Genomic DNA, 20,790 nt, shown 5'->3' on the forward strand with positions numbered 1-20,790 from the left:
ATAATTTAAATGCAATATAAATTAAAGAATATGAATACAAATAACAGCACTCTATCTTAAATATCCAATTATATCAAAGATATTAAAAGTACAGTGAACACAGTTAATTATATACTTCTTAATTCAACTTTCCATCTGCACCCATTTTGACTGGCACCACAAATAATTCAAGTCGATACTTATCAGAAATCAGAAGGTTTCAAAGGTTTGTATATATATATATGCTGCAATTTATTGGACTTCGCATTCACTTTCAGCAAGGTTCTCCCTTCAAATTTCCTCCAATTGTCCCATATTTTTAGACTCAGAGTTCAACATAGGGGTTGCCAGCATTTTAAGCTTAGCCACCTTGGGGCAGGACTCTCCTTGTTTACTGCTCTTTAATTGTGGGGCCTTGCATCTAAAACTCTCTTTTCTCATCTTGATTATTCCAGAAGTCTAACTGACTGGGTTGGATTTTCTGCTTCCCCCTTGTGGCGGCGGAGGTGTCCTGCAATTGGCCGGCGGCAGGATCGTTCCGTCCTGAAGCTGTCAATAGGGTTTCTCGTTGTTCACAACCTCTGCTGCAAGGGAACCCAGAGCGGGGGCATCACCATTGGCGGGACCAGAAGATCCCGCCAATGGAATGGGAACAGTCGGAAAATCCCACCCATTGTCAATCGAGTCCTTCAGTTAACAAAAATTTGAAAGCCTTTTAGACAGTAGAAAGAATTTCAACTGAATGAAAATGAAATGAAAAAAAATGGAATGAAAATGAAATGAATCTTGCTTGATAAGATCATCCTTGCATCCAGCTTGTTCTGAACTAAAGCTAAACCCTAAAACAGTTTGAACACAGAGCCAATTCTCCAGGAACCCACTCATCCCTCTAATTAACTACTTGTTGATGCTTTGCTGTTCTATTGTTCTAACTTGATCACCTGATCAGTTACTGGAAGCAACTGGCTGTTCACAATAAGTCATCGTTCAGAAAAACTGACTTCCGCTTGTGACCATGGAGTGATTGGACACATAAAGGGCTGTTCCTGTTCAAAGTCACAGGAAAGGGCTCTTTTTACCCAGATCCGGGTGGAATTTTGATGAAAAGGTGTAGGTGAATGTTAGAGGAGTAGTTTACTCCTGGAATGGTATGTCTTCTGATCACTGGACCCGGCAGAAAACAGTGAGAGGTTTGGATGGAAAGTTGAAACAGTCTGGTGCTGCACAGACACTCTTCCAGCATGCAGGCAGGGGAGGGGCAAGCTGTAAGGCCCCAGGTACAGGAACTGATGACTTTTATCAAGGAGAAATTCCATAAACAGAGGAAAGAAATGCATGAGGATCATGCAAAGGCCATTGCAGAAGCTGTGGCACCCCTGAAGAGTACTTTGGAGCGGATGGAGAGGTATTTGGAGTCACAGATTCAGGAGATTGAAGGAGTGATCTCAAACCACAGCGATCGTGTGGTGGCTGTGGAGGCGGAAGTGGGGCTCCTAGGAGACCTTTGAGGGCAAAGGTGGAGGAGCAGGAGAATGCGTTTGGAGGCCGGGAGTATTATTTTAAGAGCCCAGAATAGGCCGAAGACTTCATTAAGGAGCATAAACTGGGGGAGAACTGAGTGGGCAATGCTTGGGAACCGGGATGCTGGCATTTTGTAGCAGTCGGGAGCATGTTTGAAGTGGGTGTAGGGATTGGGGGATTTTCGCCTTTTGTTGTGGGGGCGGTTTCTGTTCAATGTTGGGATTGTAAGGAGTTGTCGGGGTGAAAAGTTTATGTGGGGATGGATGTTCCCATCCCCCTTCCTGTTTTATGGGACTGTTTGTGTTTAACATCTGTTTGTTTGCTTTTGGAGAAGGCTACCTAGAGTTCAGGAGAAGTCCTTGTTTGGGTGGGGGAGGGTAAGGACAGCAGGAGGCCTTCTTCTTTGAGCTGAGGAGTAGGGGGGGAGAGGGAGGGGGAGGTCATTAGAATGTGCCTTTGGGCAGGGCCAGCCGCGCTAGCAGGTTATGCTGGTGAACGGAAGTCAGGTGGTGGGGGAGAAGGCCAATGGGGTGGCCGGGAGGAGGGGGGAAAGGGGAAGTAGGGGGGGAAGAAGGGGAAGGGGAAAAGCAGTGGGGGTTTCTGCGATGCAGCAGGGATGATAGATGACATGGTCAAGGGCGAAGAAAGGGGCCATCTGGGATGGGCTAGGTAGAGTGCGGGGTATTGGAAGGGGCACTGGTAGTGTTGGTAAATGTGTATGCCCCAAATTGGGATGATGTGTGTTTTATAAGGGGGTTGTTGGGCAGCAATCCCAGATTTGGCCATGTACCAGTTGATCATGGGAGGAGATTTTAACTGTGTCCTGTAGCCGAGGGTGGATAGATCGAGCCCCAGGTTGATGGGTAGGGTACGAATGGCAAGGGAGCTGGGGGGGTTTAATGGAGAGGATGGGTATGGTGGATCCATGGCGCTTTCAGAACCCAGGGGGAAGGGAGTATTTCTTCTTTTCACACGTCTATAAGGTGTATTCGAGGATTGATTACTTTGTAGTGATTTGGGAGATTTTGGCTGGAGTGGAGGGGGCAGGGTATGTGGGGATAGTTATGTCGGACCATGCACCCCACTGGCTGGATATTCGGTTCAGTACTGGACGAGAGCAGAGGCCGCGGTGGAGGTTTGACTCGGGGTTGTTGGCGGATGGAGGTTTTTGTGATAAGGTGCGGTTGGCGATTAGGGATTATGTGGAGTTCAATCAGAATGGGGAGGTGTCGGCGGGCATTTTTTGGAAGCACTGAAGGCAGTGGTCCGGGGAGAAATTCTCTCATTTACGGTTTGTGCGAATAAGGAAAGGAGGGTGGAACGTGACCGTCTAGTGAGCGAGATAGTGGAGATGGACAGGGAATATTCGAGGGTGCCCACTGTGGAGGGATTGGCGAGGAGGAAAAAGTTGCAGGGGCAATTTGACAGGCTGACAACGGAGAGGGCGATAGGGCAACTGCTTAGGGCAAGGGGGGTGCAATACAAGTATGGGGAGAAGGCGAGCCACATGCTGGCGCACCAGCTGCGGAGGCAGGATGCGTCCAGGGAAATATTGAAGATCCGGACTGGGGCTGGGGACGTGGTGTCAGAGCCAGGGAAGATAAATGAGGCATTTAGAGAGTATTACCAGGGACTTGATGAGGCAGACCAGGAGGAGAGGAGGGGGACATGGGGTGGGTTTCTGAACGAGCTGGAATTTTCCTAGGTGGAGGAAGCAAAGAGACAGGCATTGGAGGAGCCCCTGGGGCTGAGGGAGGTGCTGGATAGTATCAGGGGTATGAAGTCGGGAAAGGCCCCTGGGCCGGATGGGTACCGGGCGGAATTTTATTAGCAATTTGCAGAGGAACTGGCACCACATCTGTGGGGGGCGTTCAATGAAGCTCTGGAGAAGGGGAGTTGTCGGAGACGATGAAGCAGGCAGTAATCACACTAATCCCCAAAAAAGGGAAGGATCAGGTGGACCGTATAGACCCATATCACTATTGAACACAGATGTGAAAGTATTGGCTAAGTTGTTGGCAGGGAGGATGGAGGATTGTGTCACGGGGGTGGTTGCAGAAGATCAAACAGGCTTTGTGAAGGGCAGGTAGCTTGCGAGCAATATAAGACGGCTGTTGAATGTGGTGATGAATCCATCGAGAGCTCTGGTACTGGAGGTGATGGTGTCCATGGACACGGAGAAAGCATTTGATTGGGTGGAGTGGCGGTACTTGTTCGAAGTTTTGGGAAGGTTTGGGTTTGGGCCGAGATTTGTGGCATGGGTGCAGTTGCTGTATGTGGCGCCAAGAGCGAGGGTGAGGACGAATGAAATGAGCTCACGAAGCTCTGACTTACACAGGGTTACGAGGCAGTGGTGCCCGCTGTTGCCGCTGCTGTTTGCGCTGGCCATAGAGCTATTGGCGATGGCTCTCAGGGGGTCGGCAGAGATGGCAGGGGATAATGAGGGGACAGAGGGAGCATCGGGTGTCGCTCTTTGCGGATGATCTCTTGCTATATGTTTTGGATCCGTTGGAGTGTATGGGAAGGATTATGGGCTTGTTGGGGAGGTTTGGAGGGTTCTCGGGATACAAGCTGAATGTAAAGAAAAGAGAGGTATTCCCGGTGAATGAGCTGGCACAGCGGGCTAATTTGTGGGGGGGTGGTGCCATTTACGGTAGAGAGGGATAGGTTTAGGTACTTGGGGATTCAGGTAGCGAGGGAATGGACGGGGCTCCATAAGTGGAACTTAACGAAGCTGGTGGAGGAGGCCAGGGAGGATCTTAAGAGGTGGGATAGACTGCACTTAACGTTGGCGGGGAGGGTCCAGGTAGTGAAAATGAATATTCTACCGAGGTTCTTGTTTATCTTTCAGGCTCTCCCGATATTTATACCAAAGGTCTTTTTTCAGAAAGTGGACAGAATCATCTCTGACTTTGTATGGGCGGGGAAGGTGCCGAGGGTGGGGAGGACCCTGTTACAGAGGCAGAGGCAGCAGGGGGGCTGGTGTTGCCAAACTTGCTTCAGTATTATTGGGCGGCGAATGTGGACAAGGTGCGGCGGTGGTGGGAAAGAGAAGGGGTCGAGTGGGTTAGGATGGAGGAGGAATCTTATCAGGGGTCTAGTTTGAGGGCTATGGTGATGGCAGCATTGCCAATGGCTCCGAGTAGGTATTCAGGGAGCCCAGTGGTGCAGTCCATGGTGAAGATATGGAATCAGCTGAGGAGGCATTTTAGGGTGGAAGGGATGTCGGTGCTAACGCTGCTGTGCGAGAATCATGGGTTTGAACCGGGGGGGATGGATAATGTATACAGGAGATGGAGGGAAGTGGGGCTTGTCAAAGTGAGGGATTTGTATTTGGAGGAAAGATTCGCCAGTCTGGAGGAGCTAAGGGAGAGGGTAGAGCTGCCGAGGGGTAGTGAGTTCAGGTAACTACAGGTTAGGATCTTTGCATGAAATGTCTGGAAGGGGTTCCCTAGATTGCCGGGATACACCCTGCTGGAGCGACTGCTGCTTCCGGATGTGGAAGGGGAGGGAAGAATTGGGATATATATAAGTGGCTGGGGGAGCAGGGAGGTGAGCGGGTGATGAAGATCAAGGAGAAATGGGAAGCGGAGTTGGGAATGGAGATCAATTGGGGAGTATGGGGTGAGGCACTGTGAAGGGTAAACGGGACCTCCTCTTGTGCAAGGATGAGCCTGATACAGTTTAAGGTGGTGCACAGGGTGCATATGACTCAGGCGGGAATGAGTGGGTTCTTTCAGGGGGTAGTGTGAGAGGTGTGGGTGGGGACCAGCGAATCATGCACACGTTTTGATTTGTGAAAAATTGGGAAGATTCTGGGTGAGAGTGTTTGGGGTCTTAGCCAGGATAGTGGAGGAGGGAGTGGACCCTTTGGTGGACATATTTGGGGTTTCAGAGAAGCCGGAGCTCATGGAGAGGAGGAAGGCCGATGCCTTGGCCTTCGCTCTCTGATTGCACGGCGACTAATTTTGCTGGAGTGGCGGTCGGCATCGCCACCGGGAGTAGCAGCACGGTGGGGTGACTTGTATGACTTCCTGCGGTTAGAGAAGATGAAGTATGAGTTAAGGGGCTCAGCAGGGGAGTTTGAGAAAAGGTTGGGGATGTTTGTGACCATGTTTGAGGAGCTGTTCGTTGCGGGGGGGGGGGGGGGGGGGGGGGGGGGTGATGGGAGGGGGGGGGGGGGGCAAAAATGGAGAAAAATCTGTACAATCTGTATAGTTGATTGTTGGGAAGAATGTTTACCGGGGTGTTTATTTGCTGTTACCTACTTTGATACAAGTTTGATTAAAATGCATTTTTTAAAAAAAATTCGAGAAATAACATGGCATCTTTCAATCAGGTACTTTACAGCCTTCAGGACACAATATTGAATTCAACGATTTCAGCACATGTCCTCAAACCCCATTTTGTTTGGTGTTTTATAGTTTTGCTTTTTGACGGCAATAGTTGCTTTCCCATTTACACTAACTGTAGACGCATTGTTTTATTTACTTGTCCCATTATCATTCCTGATTGCTCTACACCATAATCCTGTTTGCCATTTGATCAAAGACTATGACAGTGAATCTCTCCTGCCTTCCAGTGAAGGTGAAGTTAGCCACCTTTTTTACATTAGAAAGGATGGGCTCCGAGCTCTGCCGATGGCCTGTGGCAACTTCGAGTTATAGGGTGGAATTTTCCAAAAAAATGCCTGTGCCAGGCTCTGTCCAAAAACCAACATGTTTCGCTACAGAAACACAGCCAGGTTTTCTGATCGGAACGTCTGACACTCTGTCAAACAAACTCAAGGGGCACGGTTTATGCCATCATTCTGGTGAGGTGGGACCTGATAGAGCTGGCAAGCCCAATCTCCCCTCAATCACCTTTACTCCATGAAGAAGAACCCAAGCCTTTTCAACCTAACCTTGTAGCTAATGGAACTATTCTGGTGAATCACCTTCTGTCATGTGACCAGAACTGTGTGCAACATTCTGGTGGGGGCATAACCAGAGCTTTACATCTGTTCAGCATACAACCCTGCTTTTGTACTCAATACCTCTATTTATGAAGCGCAAATCCCCTGTGCTTTGCTAACTACTCTCAATATGTCCTGCCATTTTCAAAGATTAATGCATATGCACCGTCAGGCTCCTCTGTTCCTGTATACTATTTATAATTGTGCCATTTAGTCTGTATTACCTCTCCCCATCTCTCCTGCAAAATACATCACCTCACACTGGTACCTAATCCCTCCATGCTCCTTGACATTGCACACAGGCTTAGTGGCAGGCTTCGCAAGGCACCAAGAAATCTGTCGTGCATACACGTCAGCGATTTTCTGTGGCATTCTCATCTGAGGCTCGGCTACTAAAGGCATTCCTTATAATAAAGTTTGAAAAGTTGGAGCGAGGGTGCCTCCATCTTGAGGTGTCAACAGAAAAGGCTAACTGCTGCTTCTAAAGTGTGGGATGACCTCCAGTTGGCCTCCAGTTGTTTCCCCCACAATGCAGTTTTGTGATTCCCATTTGACCCGAACTTCATGGTCTCAACCCAAAGAAAATTAAAAGTCTGGTTAAAAGTACTTTGGCTGTCAAAACATAAGAACATAAGAACTAGGAGCAGGAGTAGGCCATCTGGCCCCTCGAGCCTGCTCCGCCATTCAATGAGATCATGGCTGATCTTTTATGGACTCAGCTCCACTTTCCGGCCTGAACACCATAACCCTTAATCCCTTTTTTCTTCAAAAAACTATCTATCTTTACCTTAAAAACATTGAATGAAGGAGCCTCAACTGCTTCACTGGGCAAGGAATTCCATAGATTCACAGCCCTTTGGGTGAAGAAGTTCCTCCTAAACTCAGTCCTAAATCTACTTCCCCTTATTTTGAGGCTATGCCCCCTAGTTCTGCTTTCACCCGCCAGTGGAAACAACCTGCCCGCATCTATCCTATCTATTCCCTTCATAATTTTAAATGTTTCGATAAGATCCCCCCCTCATCCTTCTAAATTCCAACGAGTACAGTCCCAGTCTACTCAACCTCTCCTCGCAATCCAACCCCTTCAGCTCTGGGATTAATTTTGTGAATCTCCTCTGCACACCCATCAGTGCTAGTACGTCCTTTCTCAAGTAAGGAGACCAAAACTGAACACAATACTCCAGGTGTGGCCTCACTAACACCTTATACAATTGCAGCATAACCTCCCTAGTCTTAAACTCCATCCCTCTAGCAATGAAGGACAAAATTCCATTTGCCTTCTTAATCACCTGTTGCACCTGTAAACCAACTTTCTAAGATTCATGCACTAGCACACCCAGGTCTCTCTGCACAGCAGCATGCTTTAATATTTTATTGTTTAAATAATAATCCCGTTTGCTGTTATTCCTACCAAAATGGATAACCTCACATTTGTCAACATTGTATTCCATTTGCCAGACCCTAGCCCATTCACTTAACCTATCCAAATCCCTCTGCAGACTTCCAGTATCCTCTGCACTTTTCACTTTACCACTCATCTTAGTGTCATCTGCAAACTTGGACACATTGCCCTTGGTCCCCAACTCCAAATCATCTATGTAAATTGTGAACAATTGTGGGCCCAACACGGATCCCTGAGGGACACCACTAGCTACTGATTGCCAACCAGAGAAACACCCATTAATCCCCACTCTTTGCTTTCTATTAATTAACCAATCCTCTATCCGTGCTACTACTTTACCCTTAATGCCATGCATCTTTATCTTATGCAGCAGCCTTTTGTGTGGCACCTTGTCAAAAGCTTTCTGGAAATCCAGATATACCACATCCATTGGCTCCCCGTTATCCACTGCACTGGTAATGTCCTCAAACAATTCCACTAAATTAGTTAGGCACGACCTGCCGTTTATGAACCCATGCTGCGTCTGCACAATGGGACAATTTCTATCCAGATGCCTCGCTATATCTTCCTTGATGATAGATTCCAGCATCTTCCCTACTACCGACGTTAAGCTCACTGGCCTATAATTTCCTGCTCTCTGCCTACCTCCTTTTTTAAACAGTGGTGTCACGTTTGCTAATTTCCAATCCACCGGGACCACCCCAGAGTCTAGTGAATTTCGGTAAATTATCACTAGTGCATCTGCAATTTCCCTAGCCATCGCTTTTAGCACTCTGGGATACATTCCATCAGGGCCAGGAGACTTGTCTACCTTTAGCCCCATTAGCTTGCCCATCACTACCTCCTTAGTGATAACAATCCTCTCAAGGTCATCACCTGTCATAACCTCATTTCTATCAGTCACTGGCATGTTATTTGTGTCTTCCACTGTGAAGACCGACCCAAAAAACCTGTTCAGTTCCTCAGCCATTTCCTCATCTCCCATTATTAAAACTCCCTTCTCATCCTCTAAAGGACTAATAGTTATCTTAACCACTCTTTTTTGCTTTATATATTTGTAAAAACTTGTGCTGTCTGCTTTTATATTCTGAGCAAGTTTACTCTCATACTCTATCTTACTCTTTTTTATAGCTTTATTAGTAGCTTTCTGTTGCCCCTTAAATATTTCCCAGTCCTCTAGTCTCCCACCAATCTTTGCCACTTTGTATGCTCTTTCCTTCAATTTGATACTCTCCCATATTTCCTTAGATATCCACGGTCGATTTTCCCTCTTTCTACCGTCCTTCCTTTTTGTGGGTATAAACCTTTGCTGAGCATTGTGAAAAATCGCTTGGAAGGTTCTCCACTGTTCCTCAACTGTTCCACCATAAAGTCTTTGCTCCCAGTCTACCTTAGCTAGTTCTTCTCTCATCCCATTGTAATCTCCTTTGTTTAAACACAAAACACTAGTATTTGATTTTACCTTCTCAACCTCCATCTGTATTTTAAATTCCACCATATTGTGATCGCTCCTTCCGAGAGGATCCCTAACTATGAGATCATGAATCAATCCTGTCTCATTACACAGGACAAGATCTAGGACCGCTTGTTCCCTCGTAGGTTCCATTACATACTGTTCTAGGAAACTATCACGGATATATTCTATAAACTCCTCCTCACGGTTGCCTTGACCGACCTGGTTAAACCAATCGACATGTAGATTAAAATCCCCCCTGATAATTGCTGTACCATTTCTACATGCATCAGTTATCTCTTTATTTATTGCCTGCCCCACCATGACGTTACTATTTGGTGGCCGATAGACTACTCCTATCAGTGACTTTTCCGCCTTACTATTCCTGATTTCCACCCAAATACATTCAACCTTATCCTCCATAGCACCGATATCATCCCTAACTATTGCCCGTATGTCATCCTTAAATAACAGAGCTACACCACCTCCCTTACCATCCACTCCTCCTTCCGAATAGGTTGATACCCTCGAATATTTAACTCCCAGTCGTGACCATCCTTTAACCATGTTTCAGTAATGGCCACTAAATCATAGTCATTCACGATGATTTGCGCCATCAACTCATTTACTTTATTCCGAATACTACGAGCATTCAGGTAAAGTACACTTATGTTGGTTTTTTTACCTCTGTTTTGTACTGGTCCCACCTCCCCCAGAACCGGTCCCAATGCCCCAGGAATGTGAATCCCTCCCTCTTGCACCATCTCTCGTGTCACGCATTCATCCTATCTATCCTGACATTCCTACTCTGACTAGCTCGTGGCACTGGTAGCAATCCTGAGATTACTACCTTTGAGGTCCTACTTTCTAGTTTAACTCCTAACTCCCTGAATTCAGCTTGCAGGACCTCATCCCGTTTTTTTACCTATATCGTTGGTGCCTATGTGCACCATGATAGCTGGCTGTTCACCCTCCCCCCCAGACTGACCTGCAGCCGCTCCGAGACATCCTTGACCCTCGCACCAGGGAGGCATCATACCATCCTGGAGTCTCGATTACGTCCACAGAACCGCCTGTCTATTCCCCTTACCATCGAGTCCCCTATCACTATAGCCCTGCCATTTTTCTTCCTGCCCTGCTGCGCAGCAGAGCCAGCCACGGTGCCATGAACCTGGCTGCTGCTGCCTTCCCCTAGTGAGCCATCTCCCTCAACAGTATCCAAAGCGGTATATCTGTTTTGCAGGGAGATGACCGCAGGGGACACCTGCACTGCCTTCCTACTCTTGCTCTTTCTTTTGGTCACCCATTTTCTATCTCCCTCATTAATTTTCACCTGCGGTGTGATCAACTCGCTAAACATGCTATCCATGACCTCCTCAGCATCGCGGATGCTCCAAAGTGAGTCCATCCGCAGCTCCAGAGCCGTCAAGCGGTCTAACAGGAGATGCAACTGAACACACTTCTTGCACGTGAAAGAGCCAGGGACAGTGGACGTGTACCTGAGCTCCCACATCGCTCACGAGGAGCATGACATGGGTCTGGGATCTCCTGCCATGTCTTAAACCTTAGGTAAACTTATTCAACAACAGTTTCAAAATAAAAATAAATAAATTAGACAATGAAAAGAAAAACTACTTACCAGTCACTTACCAGGGTTAAAAAGCACCTCCGAAAAAGCACCTTCTCTCACTCTGCACCGAATTACCTCACTGCACCAAATTACCAAGTTGCAATTCCCACTCTGGATGTGCCTCACTCCGGCTGTGTCCCTTTGACCTGCGCAAGCTTCTTACCTGATATTCCCTCAAACCCTTTGGTTAGAGGAGGTGGAAGGGTGGGGGACACTGCAAGTGTAGTGTCTCGGGTTTAGCAACCGCCCGACTTGTTACAGGCACTCACCTTCGCGACAGGCCCCTGCTCCCGCCAAAAATCCGACGGCCGCTCCCGCTGTAAGGTAAGCAAATTTAAAGGCACTCACTCGCCTTCCTGACAGGCCCCTGCTCCCACCGAAAATCGGGAGGCTGCTCCCGCTGAAAGGTAAGCAAATTTAAAAGTACTCACTCACCTTCACGACAGGACCCTGCTCCCACTTCCCAATGACCGTGGTTGTTTTTCTTTTGGTTAGAGGAGGAGGGGGTGGGAAACACTGAGGAAGTGCTTCGGGTTTAACTGTCACTTGACAACAGCCCCTTCACAAACCACCTTCAAATTAGGCTGACCGCACTGCACGTATGCAAATCTCCCTGGAACAGCCAATCAGTAGCTCTGCTCTGCTGCCCTCTGCTGGATGCTTGCCTTCACCCAAACTCCCCGGGTCTCTTTCGCAGGTACACCTTCAAATTAGGCTGACCGCACTGCACGTATGCAAATCTCCCCGGAACAGCCGGAAGGCTGCAATATGAGATTCTATTTGTCAAATATTCTAAGTGACATTCTGTACAAGGGTTTGCTGCAGATAGTATAACGCATTGAATGTTATGTAGACAATCATTCCTTGTGGGATAATGTACACTCCTCCAGAAATAAGTGAGAAAGGTTACAGATTGATTATGCTGGCCTGACACCAATTCTGGAGAGAATTAAATGGGTGGATGCAAGTTGGCAGCCATCAGATTATCTTACAGTAAGAAAAGTATCTGTGAAGAAATGATTTGGGTTCGTAGAGGTGGGACATCCCACAATGTCTGCCTCCCATCCATTGATTCCATCTACACCTCCCGCTGCTGGAGGAAAGCAGGCAGCATAATCAAGGATCCCTCCCACCCGGCTTACTCACTTTTCCAACTTCTTCCATCGGGCAGGAGATACAGAAGTCTGAGAACACGCACGAACAGACTCAAAAACAGCTTCTTCCCCACTGTCACCAGACTCCTAAATGACCCTCTTATGGACTGACCGCATTAACACTACACCCATGTATGCTTCATCCGATGCCAATGCTTATGTAGTTACATTGTATATATTGTGTTGCCCTATTATGTATTCTCATGTATTTTCTTGTATTTTCTTGAATTCTGTTTAATTCCCTTTTCTTCCATGTACTGAATGATCTGTTGAGCTGCTTGCAGAAAAATACTTTTCACTGCACCTCGGTACACGTGACAATAAACAAATCCAATCCAATCCAATCCAAATGTGATGTTTTGTACAGAACGTGAAGGTATTTGAGTGGCACGGTAGCACAGTGGTTAGCACAGCCGCTTCACAGCTCCAGGGTCCCAGGTTCGATTCTCGGCTTGGGTCACTGTCTGTGTGGAGTCTGCACGTTGTCCCCGTGTCTGTGTGGGTTTCCTCCGGGTGCTCCGGTTTTCTCCCACAGTCCAAAGATATGCATGTTAGGTGGATTGGCCACGCTAAATTGCCCTTACTATCCAAAAAGATTAGGTGGCTATTGGGTTAAAGGTGGAGGTGTGGTCTTAGGTAGGGTGCTGTTTCCAAGGGCCAGCACAGACTCGATGGCCAAATGGCCTCCTACTGCACTGTAAATTCTCTGTCTATGTAATTTGTTCTGATTTTTTTGTTGTAAACTCTCATCTTTATTTTTTTGTTGTAAACTCGCATCTTTATTTTTTTGTTGTAAACTCGCATCTTTATCTTTTTGTTGTTAACGCTCATCTTTACTTAAAGAGGGAAGATTATTTGTTCCTTGCATAATAATTCTATTCAAACGTATGCAGGTGATGGGCATTAACTAGGATTCACTTGTGCCTCTACAAATAAGAACATACTAAAATTATGGTTCTGGCGTTAGGGGTGCATGCTGAAAAAATGCATTTCTGTAATTAAGTGCACATAATATGTATGTAAAGATTGGCTCCAGTTCTATCCTTCACCATGTGGCATTTTTGCAATATGCAAAAGAACATTTTGACTTCAGATAAAAATGTAACATGTCACTCAATAAACTTGGTGCTAATTTCCACTGAGGTTAATTTAACAGCAGTGAAAAATCCGGACAGGCCTTTAATGGCAGCAGGTTGATATCACATGTTTAACAATTTCAGCAAAAAATACCCACTGTGGTCGAAATAGTCTGGCCTCGTTCCCAGCTGGGATTTTCCCACCCACTGAAAGTGAGTGGAGGTTTGGCTGGAGTGCCAAATTTTCCATTCTTGTTCACAACGGGTCCTGCCAGAGACAAGACTGGAGAATCCTGCTCACTCTATGATAACATTGTTGTGTACATCAAGTTTAAAATGAAAATCACAGATACAGTAACATCACAACACACAACCAAGCTTCAACTGAATGCTTGGTATCAAAGGGGATGGTTTAGCTCACTGGGCTAAATCGCTGGCTTTTAAAGCAGGCCAGTAGCGCGGTTCGATTCCCGTTCCAGCCTCCCCGGACAGGCGCCGGAATGTGGTGACTAGGGGCTTTTCACAGTAACTTCATTGAAGCCTACTCGTGACAATAAGCGATTTTCATTTTATCATTTCATAGTTACAACAGTTCACAATGTTTACTTTAATAATGCTTGCAGCATGTTAGCATTTTAAAATATTTATCTGATTAATACCTTCAATACCATATCAGTACACTTAATATCAGACATAAAATCATGCAAAGTAATAAGTTTTGAGATTTGACACTAAGGCCTGGGGCATTTATATTTTTCTATTATGCCTATTTATGTTTAATTTATGTCGCATCTAGTATCTCTACGTAGATGCCAATAGGAAAGGATAGCTCACTACTTGATCCAAACAATGTTGACTTCAGCTCATGAGTTCATCTTGCCTTTGGTACAAGCATGATTCAGCCTGGCTCATTGACTTGCATCACTGCAACTTTCTGACTTGGACTCTGTTAACCTTGGATTTTCGTCTTAGCAGCTCAGCCTCAGGCCCCGTTTTCATGTAACCAGATCAGCGGTTGCACCAGGATTTCTTTGACTCGGGTTGTGGCTTCCAAAGATTATGTTGTGCACTCTCACTCAAGTTTCCTCGACAACAACATTAGAATCGCTTGAAGAGCAGGTTCGCGAAAAAGTCTCTCTGGTGGTGCCACATTTCTGCCTCACTCTGCTCAATCACATCATCTTCGAATTGTGTCATTTGAACTGTAACTGATTGGATACCTCGGGTGGGATTTTCCACGCAACACGTTGCGTGTTTCGCAGCGGCAGAGGGGGGCCACCATTGGCTGGAGGAGGGATCTTCTGGTCCAGGCGTTGTCAATGGGGTTTTCCATTGAATGCACCCCTTGGGGCTGGGAAACCCACTGCGGGGGTGTGGCATTGGTGAAGCCGGCGTGAATGACCGGAAAATTCCAGCCAAGAAAATGGTAGGAAACACAGCATAAGAGACAGCAACAATCTACATCCACAAGAGGCTGCCTTTCAATTTCTCAGTGGGAGGTTGTGACAAAGCTTTTTAAGGCAGTCTAGTATGCCAACATTAACTCCCAGTGGATTTTGGGCAGATGGGCGCCTTCAGAAAGTTACTCATATTTCAGAAAAGAGATTTGGTTTAATCTAGAAATTGGGTGAAGTCGCTGATGAGAATTACAGCTAAACATTTCAAAACGAATTTCCAAAATTGTTATAGGCCTGGAGAAGTTAATGACTGAGTGCTGAGCTGATGCCTCTTTATGACCAAGGAAAGTCCCTCACCCGCTCTCGGACAAAGTCAAGGGTGAAACTGAAAAGACTCACAGCAAGGGGTTATCTCACCTGCCACCATGCCAATGAAACAGTGTTCAGGAACGGTTATGGTCTCAAAGCCAAAGGACTCCAATGACATGGATTTAACTCAACTAAATAAACCAGTGGAATGGGAGAACCACCCCATGGCTTGAGTGGATGAGAGAATTGCCAAACTAGCTAAGAGTACTCTATTTAACAAGTGGATGGAAATGGTGCTAAATCCTGTAAAATGTTGAAACTTTGTGCATCTATGAAAAGCATCAGAACTGTGTAGAGTTATAGTAAAAGCCTGAAGAAATAAGCCAACCCATAGCAATAGTTAATGCACCCTTCCATTTGTGCTGGTGAGAGTTTCTTCATGCTGTTGAACACATGTTCAGCTGTGCGAGATTATAAGTGGACGCCAGAAGGATTGGGGATTTTTAAAATGGCAGCTTTGGCATCGCGCCTTTCTGCTCTGCATACCTCCTGTGGACATAAACTACATGCTTACTAACCTGTTTGCTGAGTCTGGCAGGCTTCCTTGGGCGGGATTCTGCCGTAATCGGCGGGGCGGGCAACTCCGGTGGGAAGGAGTGGCGTTAATCACTCCGGCGTCGGGCCGCCCCAAAGGTACAGAATCCTCCACACCTTCAGGGGCTAGGCCCACCCCAGAGTGGTTTGCGCCCCGCTGGCTGGCGGGGAAGGGGCTTGGCGCCACGTCAACTGGCGCCGAAGGGCCTCCGCCGGCCGACGTGAGTTGGCACACGCGCGGGTGCGCCAGCGTGTGTTGGCGTCATGCCAGCGCATGCATGGGAGGGTTCGCCACTGCTTCGGCTATGGCGGAGGACCACAGAGGCCGATGGGGAGGAATAGAGTGCCCCCACGGCACAGGCCCGCCCGCGGATCGGCGGGCCCCGATTTCAGGCCAGGCCACCATGGGGGCATCTCCCGGGGCCAGATCCCCCCAAGCTCCCCCCCTCCGAGAACCCCGGAGGCCGCCTGCGCCACCAGGTCCTGCCGGTAAGTACCTACTCTAATTTACACCAGCGGGATGGCAACAAAACGGGAGGCCACTCGGCCCATTGCAGGCCGGAGAATTCGGCAGCTGGCGGGGACGGGATTTACGCCGCCCCCCCCCCCCCCCCCCCCCCCCCCCCCCCCCCCCCCCCCCCCCCCCGGCGATTCTCCGACCCGACGGGGGGTCAGAGAATCCCGCCCAAGTTCTTGCCAGACACCACTTTGGAACTGGAAATAATGAGTCAAATTTTTCCCCTTTGTCTTTTATGTCCAATTTATCCAACCTCTCTGCCTCAGTGCGAGAAGCCACGACTCAATCTGTCTGTTGCCCAACCTCTCATGATCATACTAAGAAGTCTTACAACACCAGGTTAAAGTCGACAGGTTTGCTTCAAATCACTAGCTTTCGGAGCACAGCTCCTTCCTCAGCTCCAAAAGCTAGAGTGATTCGAAACAAACCTGTTGGACTTTAACCTGCTGTTGTAAGATTTCTTACTGTGCTCACCTCAGTCCAACACCGGCATCTCCACATCATGGCTCTCAGGATCATGATTCCACAGTCTCTCAATCCAACAAGTGCTGAGTCTATTTCATAATTAATGTTTTGTTCATCAGCTTTGAGTTTACAGGAGAATGTAGTCAAGTATGTAATTAAGTGAAGTGTTTCTCACTTTTTAAACGATTAACAAATCACAGAATGGTGGCTTAGTGAAGTGTTCTATATGGCTACTTTCTTAACAGTGTTCCAGGAAGAAAATCTGAGGTTGTCAGCACCAAATTGCATTAGACCTGCTGTCTTTTTAACCAGATGAAGTGAAAGTCTGATCCCCTTTGATGAACAAAGTACAAATAACAAAGAACAAAGAGCAATGCAGCACAGGAACAGGCCCTACGGCCCTCCAAGCCTGTACCGGTCATGATACCAACCTTTGCCAAAACCCTTTGCAAAACGTCTTTGTGCCGTATCCCTCTATACCCTTCCTATCTATGTGTTTGTCAAGGTACCTTTTGAACGCCGTTAATGTATCTGCTTCCATAAACCTCCCTGGCAATGCGTTTCAGGCACTCACCACCCTCTGCGTAAAAAGAACTGCCTTACACATCTCCTCTAAACTTTGCCCCAAGGGCCTTAAATCTATGCCCCCTGGTGACTGATCCCAACACCCCTGGGAAAGAGTGCCTGCCCATCCACTCTATCCATACCCCTCATAATCTTGTAGACCTCTATCAGGTCACCATTGAACCTCCATCATTCTAATGAAAACAGTCTGAGTCTATTCAGCCTCTCCACATAGCCAACATCCTCCAGACCAGGCACCATCCTGGTAAACCTCCTCTGCACCCTCTCCAAAGCCTCCACAGCCTTCTGATAATGTGGCGACCAGAATTGTGCGCAATATTCCAAGTGAGGCCTTACCAAGGTTCTATACAACTGTAGCATGATTGCCAGTTTTTATACTCGATACCCTGTCCGATGAAGGCAAGCAATCCGTATGCTTTCTTTACCTTGTCGACTTGTGTTTCCACCTTCAAAGATCTGTGGATCTGCGTGCCCAGGTCTCTTTGACTTTCTGTATTCCTAAGAGTTTTACCATTTACGGTATATTTCCCCTCTATGTAAGACCTACCAAAATGCATTGCCTCACATTTGTTTGGATTAAACCCCATTTGCTATTTCTCTGCCCATGGCCGGGATTCTCCCCTACCCGGCGGGGCGGGGGGTCCCGGCGGGACGGAGTGGCGTGAACCACTTTGGCATCGGGCCTCCCCAAAGGTGCGGCATTCTCCGCACCTTTAGGGGCTAGGCCTGCGCTGGATTGGTTCCCGCTCCACCGGCCGGCGCGAGTTGGCCTTTGGCGCCTTCACCGGCCGGCGGAAGTCTGCGCATGCGCCGGAGGGTCAGCGGCTGCTGATGTCATACCGGCGCATGCGCAGGGGAGGGGGTCTCTTCCGCCCCTGCCATGGTGAAGGCCATGGTGGGGGCGGAAGAAAAAGAGTGCCCCCACAGCACAGGCCTGCCGGCCGATCGGTGGGCCCCAATCGCGGGCCAGGCCACCGTGGGGGCACCCCCGGGGCAGATCGCCCTGCGCCCCCCCCCCCAGGGACCCTGGAGCCCGCCCGCACCGGCAATCCCGTCAGTACTAGAGGTGGTTTAAACCATGGCGGCGGGAAAAACCTGTCAGCGGCGGGACTACGGCCCATCGCGAGCCTGAGAATCGCCGTGGGATTGATGCCGGCCCCATGTCTCCAACCTATCAATGTCCTGTTGTATCTTGCTGAATTGTGGATTTGTTTGGAACACCTGCCACATTCCCTTAATCTCTTGTTCATTTTCTACCCTGACAGAAATGTGACAGCCCCGATCTCAAGATTTTTGAAAATAGACTTCAGGAAATTATCAGTCATCAAATTTAGAGCTGAGAGTGGAATCTGTAAACTGAACATGTCATTTTAAGCACTAACAAGGCAAAGATTGTTGGTTGACTTCAGTCAGTAATTATTTGCTTCAGTAATTGTTTGTGACAGAGATATTATAACCATCCTTGGTCTGTTAGTCACGCAGGGCTCCAATTGAACCTGCCCTTAAAGATAGCTTTACTTTTTGAAGTAACACAGGGCGGGATTTTCCTGCCGCTCTGCACACCCGTGGCAGGATTCTCCGAGCCTCCATGCCAAAATCGCACTCCGCGCGGGAGCGGCGGATGGAGTGTCAGACCCGCAATAGGGTCCGATGCCTTCCCGCCGTGATTCTCCCTGGACCGAAGAATCGCCGGCAGGCCCCCGTGGCGATTCTCAGCCGGCAGCTGACTGAGTTCCCGCTGGCGTAGTTCACTCATGGTTCCACCTGGTGGGAGCTCGGAGTGGTGGCTGTGGACCCAGTCTAGGGTTGCCCTGGTAGGGGGGGGGAGGATCCGTCACCGGAATGGGGCCTTCAGGACGGCCAGGCTCGCGATTGGGGGCCACTGATCGGCGGACGTGCGCGACCCTGGGTGGGGGGGGGGGGGGGGGGGGCTCTATTGTTGGGGCCGGCTTGCTGTGTGGGTCAGCTATGTTGCACGGGGCGGCCCACACAGACGGCCTCCTCACGGCTGTGCGGCCGTAAGTGCAGGGCCCCGTATGGCAGCCGGAGCTGCGTGGACTACTCCGGGGCCCTGCAAGCCCCCTTCAAAACGGAGAATCACTCTGGATTTTCTCCAGGAAAGTCCAGATTGATTCGTGCCCTTTTTCTCACGGGCGTGGGGACATAGCCCCATGTTAGAGAATTCCGCCGCCTATTTTCCAGTGGCGCAGGGAGATAGCAATTGGCCACCGGTGGTATCTTCCGGTCCCGCAGATGTCTACGGTATTTTGTGTGGCTTGCTGTCCCATTGACGGAGGAGACGGGGGGGGGGGGGGGGGGGACCAGAAGATCCTGCCAGCGGGAAGGGTTAGAAAATCCCGTCCAACAAAAAAAATCACCTGTAAACGGGAAATGCTGGAAATACCCAGCAGGTCGAAAGTTTCAAGTTGAACAGTACTCTTCTTTGAAACTTTATTTATTGATCGTTATTAACGGCCTAAAACGTTCTGCAATGACTGGCCCCTTTAAGTAACCGATCTTACAGGGTCTTTCAATTGTTTCAAAGTGTAGAAACATGCACAATTAAGCAGTTCAGTAATCCCACTGTTATCAATTGATTAATATTCCAAAGTGCTCAGACAACCAGCTAGCTCCCATCTGCTCTCTGTTGTTCAGAAAAACATGTACAAAATTACAGACACCAAATTGTTAAACATTTTAATATTCTTTCATGGTATGTGGGCGTCGCTGGCAAGGCCAGCATTTGTTGCCCGTCCCTAATAGCCCTTTCCCTAGCGTTCGAGGCCATTTCAGAGAGCAGTTAACAGTCAAACACATGGCTATGAAGCTTTCGTTCTCCAGATGACATTCGTGAGCCTGATGGGTTTTTACGACAACGAGAGTGTCATGTTCACCATTACTTTCAATTCCAGATTTATTAGCTGAATTGAACTTTCACCAGCTGTCATGGTGGGATTTGTACCTAATGCTGCCAGAATACGAGCCTCTGTCCCTGGATTACCAGTCCTGTCACATGACCTCGACATCACTATCAACTCCCGATGTAGGCTACAGTTCCCACTTTGGGTACAATCAGGTACAAATAGGGCCCAGAATCGCATCAGTTTTGAAAACTGTCTCCCCTCCCCCAGATTTCTGGTTAAATCTGCCAGAACCAACACAATTTGGAAGCGTATCATGGATAATTAGAGAAATCGCCATCGTTCGCTGAGGTGGGAGCCGAGCTCAGCGCTGTTGGGGTGGGTCCAGACTGGAGACCACTGCAGGAAGAAACTGCACGACCTCCTCTGGGCTGCCAGGGTGAGTACCCAGCGCTGTGCCCTGGGCACTAACCCCCCCACCCCGGGGGACGGCCGGACCCCCACCCTGACACACAGGGCTGCAGCCATGCCAGCCGCAAAGGCCGGGTGCCCTGGCCAATGATGCCATCAGATACCAACCCCTGGGCTGCATGCGTCGGGCCATCTAACACTGTTGCTGCTTGTGTTTGCATCCCCTCAGGCCAAGGCCGCCCACAACCGCCGGGAGCTGGAGTAGACAGGAAAGGGACCACCAGACCTGCGCCTCCTCACCGTGTCCGAGCAGAGGGCACTAGACATTGTCGGCGGGCTGGAAGAGAGGGAGGTCGCCGATGTGGCGGTCGGCGGTGCGCCACGAAGTGAGACCCCCTGCCTAGTTGCAGGTCCCCATGACAAATATGTGCCCATCCAACACCACATCCCAACCCCACTCATCCTACACCCCAACCCCCCTC

General features: G+C 48.6%; 1 long non-coding RNA gene across 1 annotated transcript in view; it reads left to right on the forward strand.

The window, feature by feature from the left end:
- Positions 1 to 20,790, forward strand: part of LOC119970020 — a 52,834-nt gene that overhangs the window by 24,358 nt on the left and 7,686 nt on the right. The window lies entirely within an intron of this gene.

Source organism: Scyliorhinus canicula, chromosome 8 (genome assembly GCF_902713615.1).
Source record: "Scyliorhinus canicula chromosome 8, sScyCan1.1, whole genome shotgun sequence".
Taxonomy (NCBI): domain Eukaryota; kingdom Metazoa; phylum Chordata; class Chondrichthyes; order Carcharhiniformes; family Scyliorhinidae; genus Scyliorhinus; species Scyliorhinus canicula.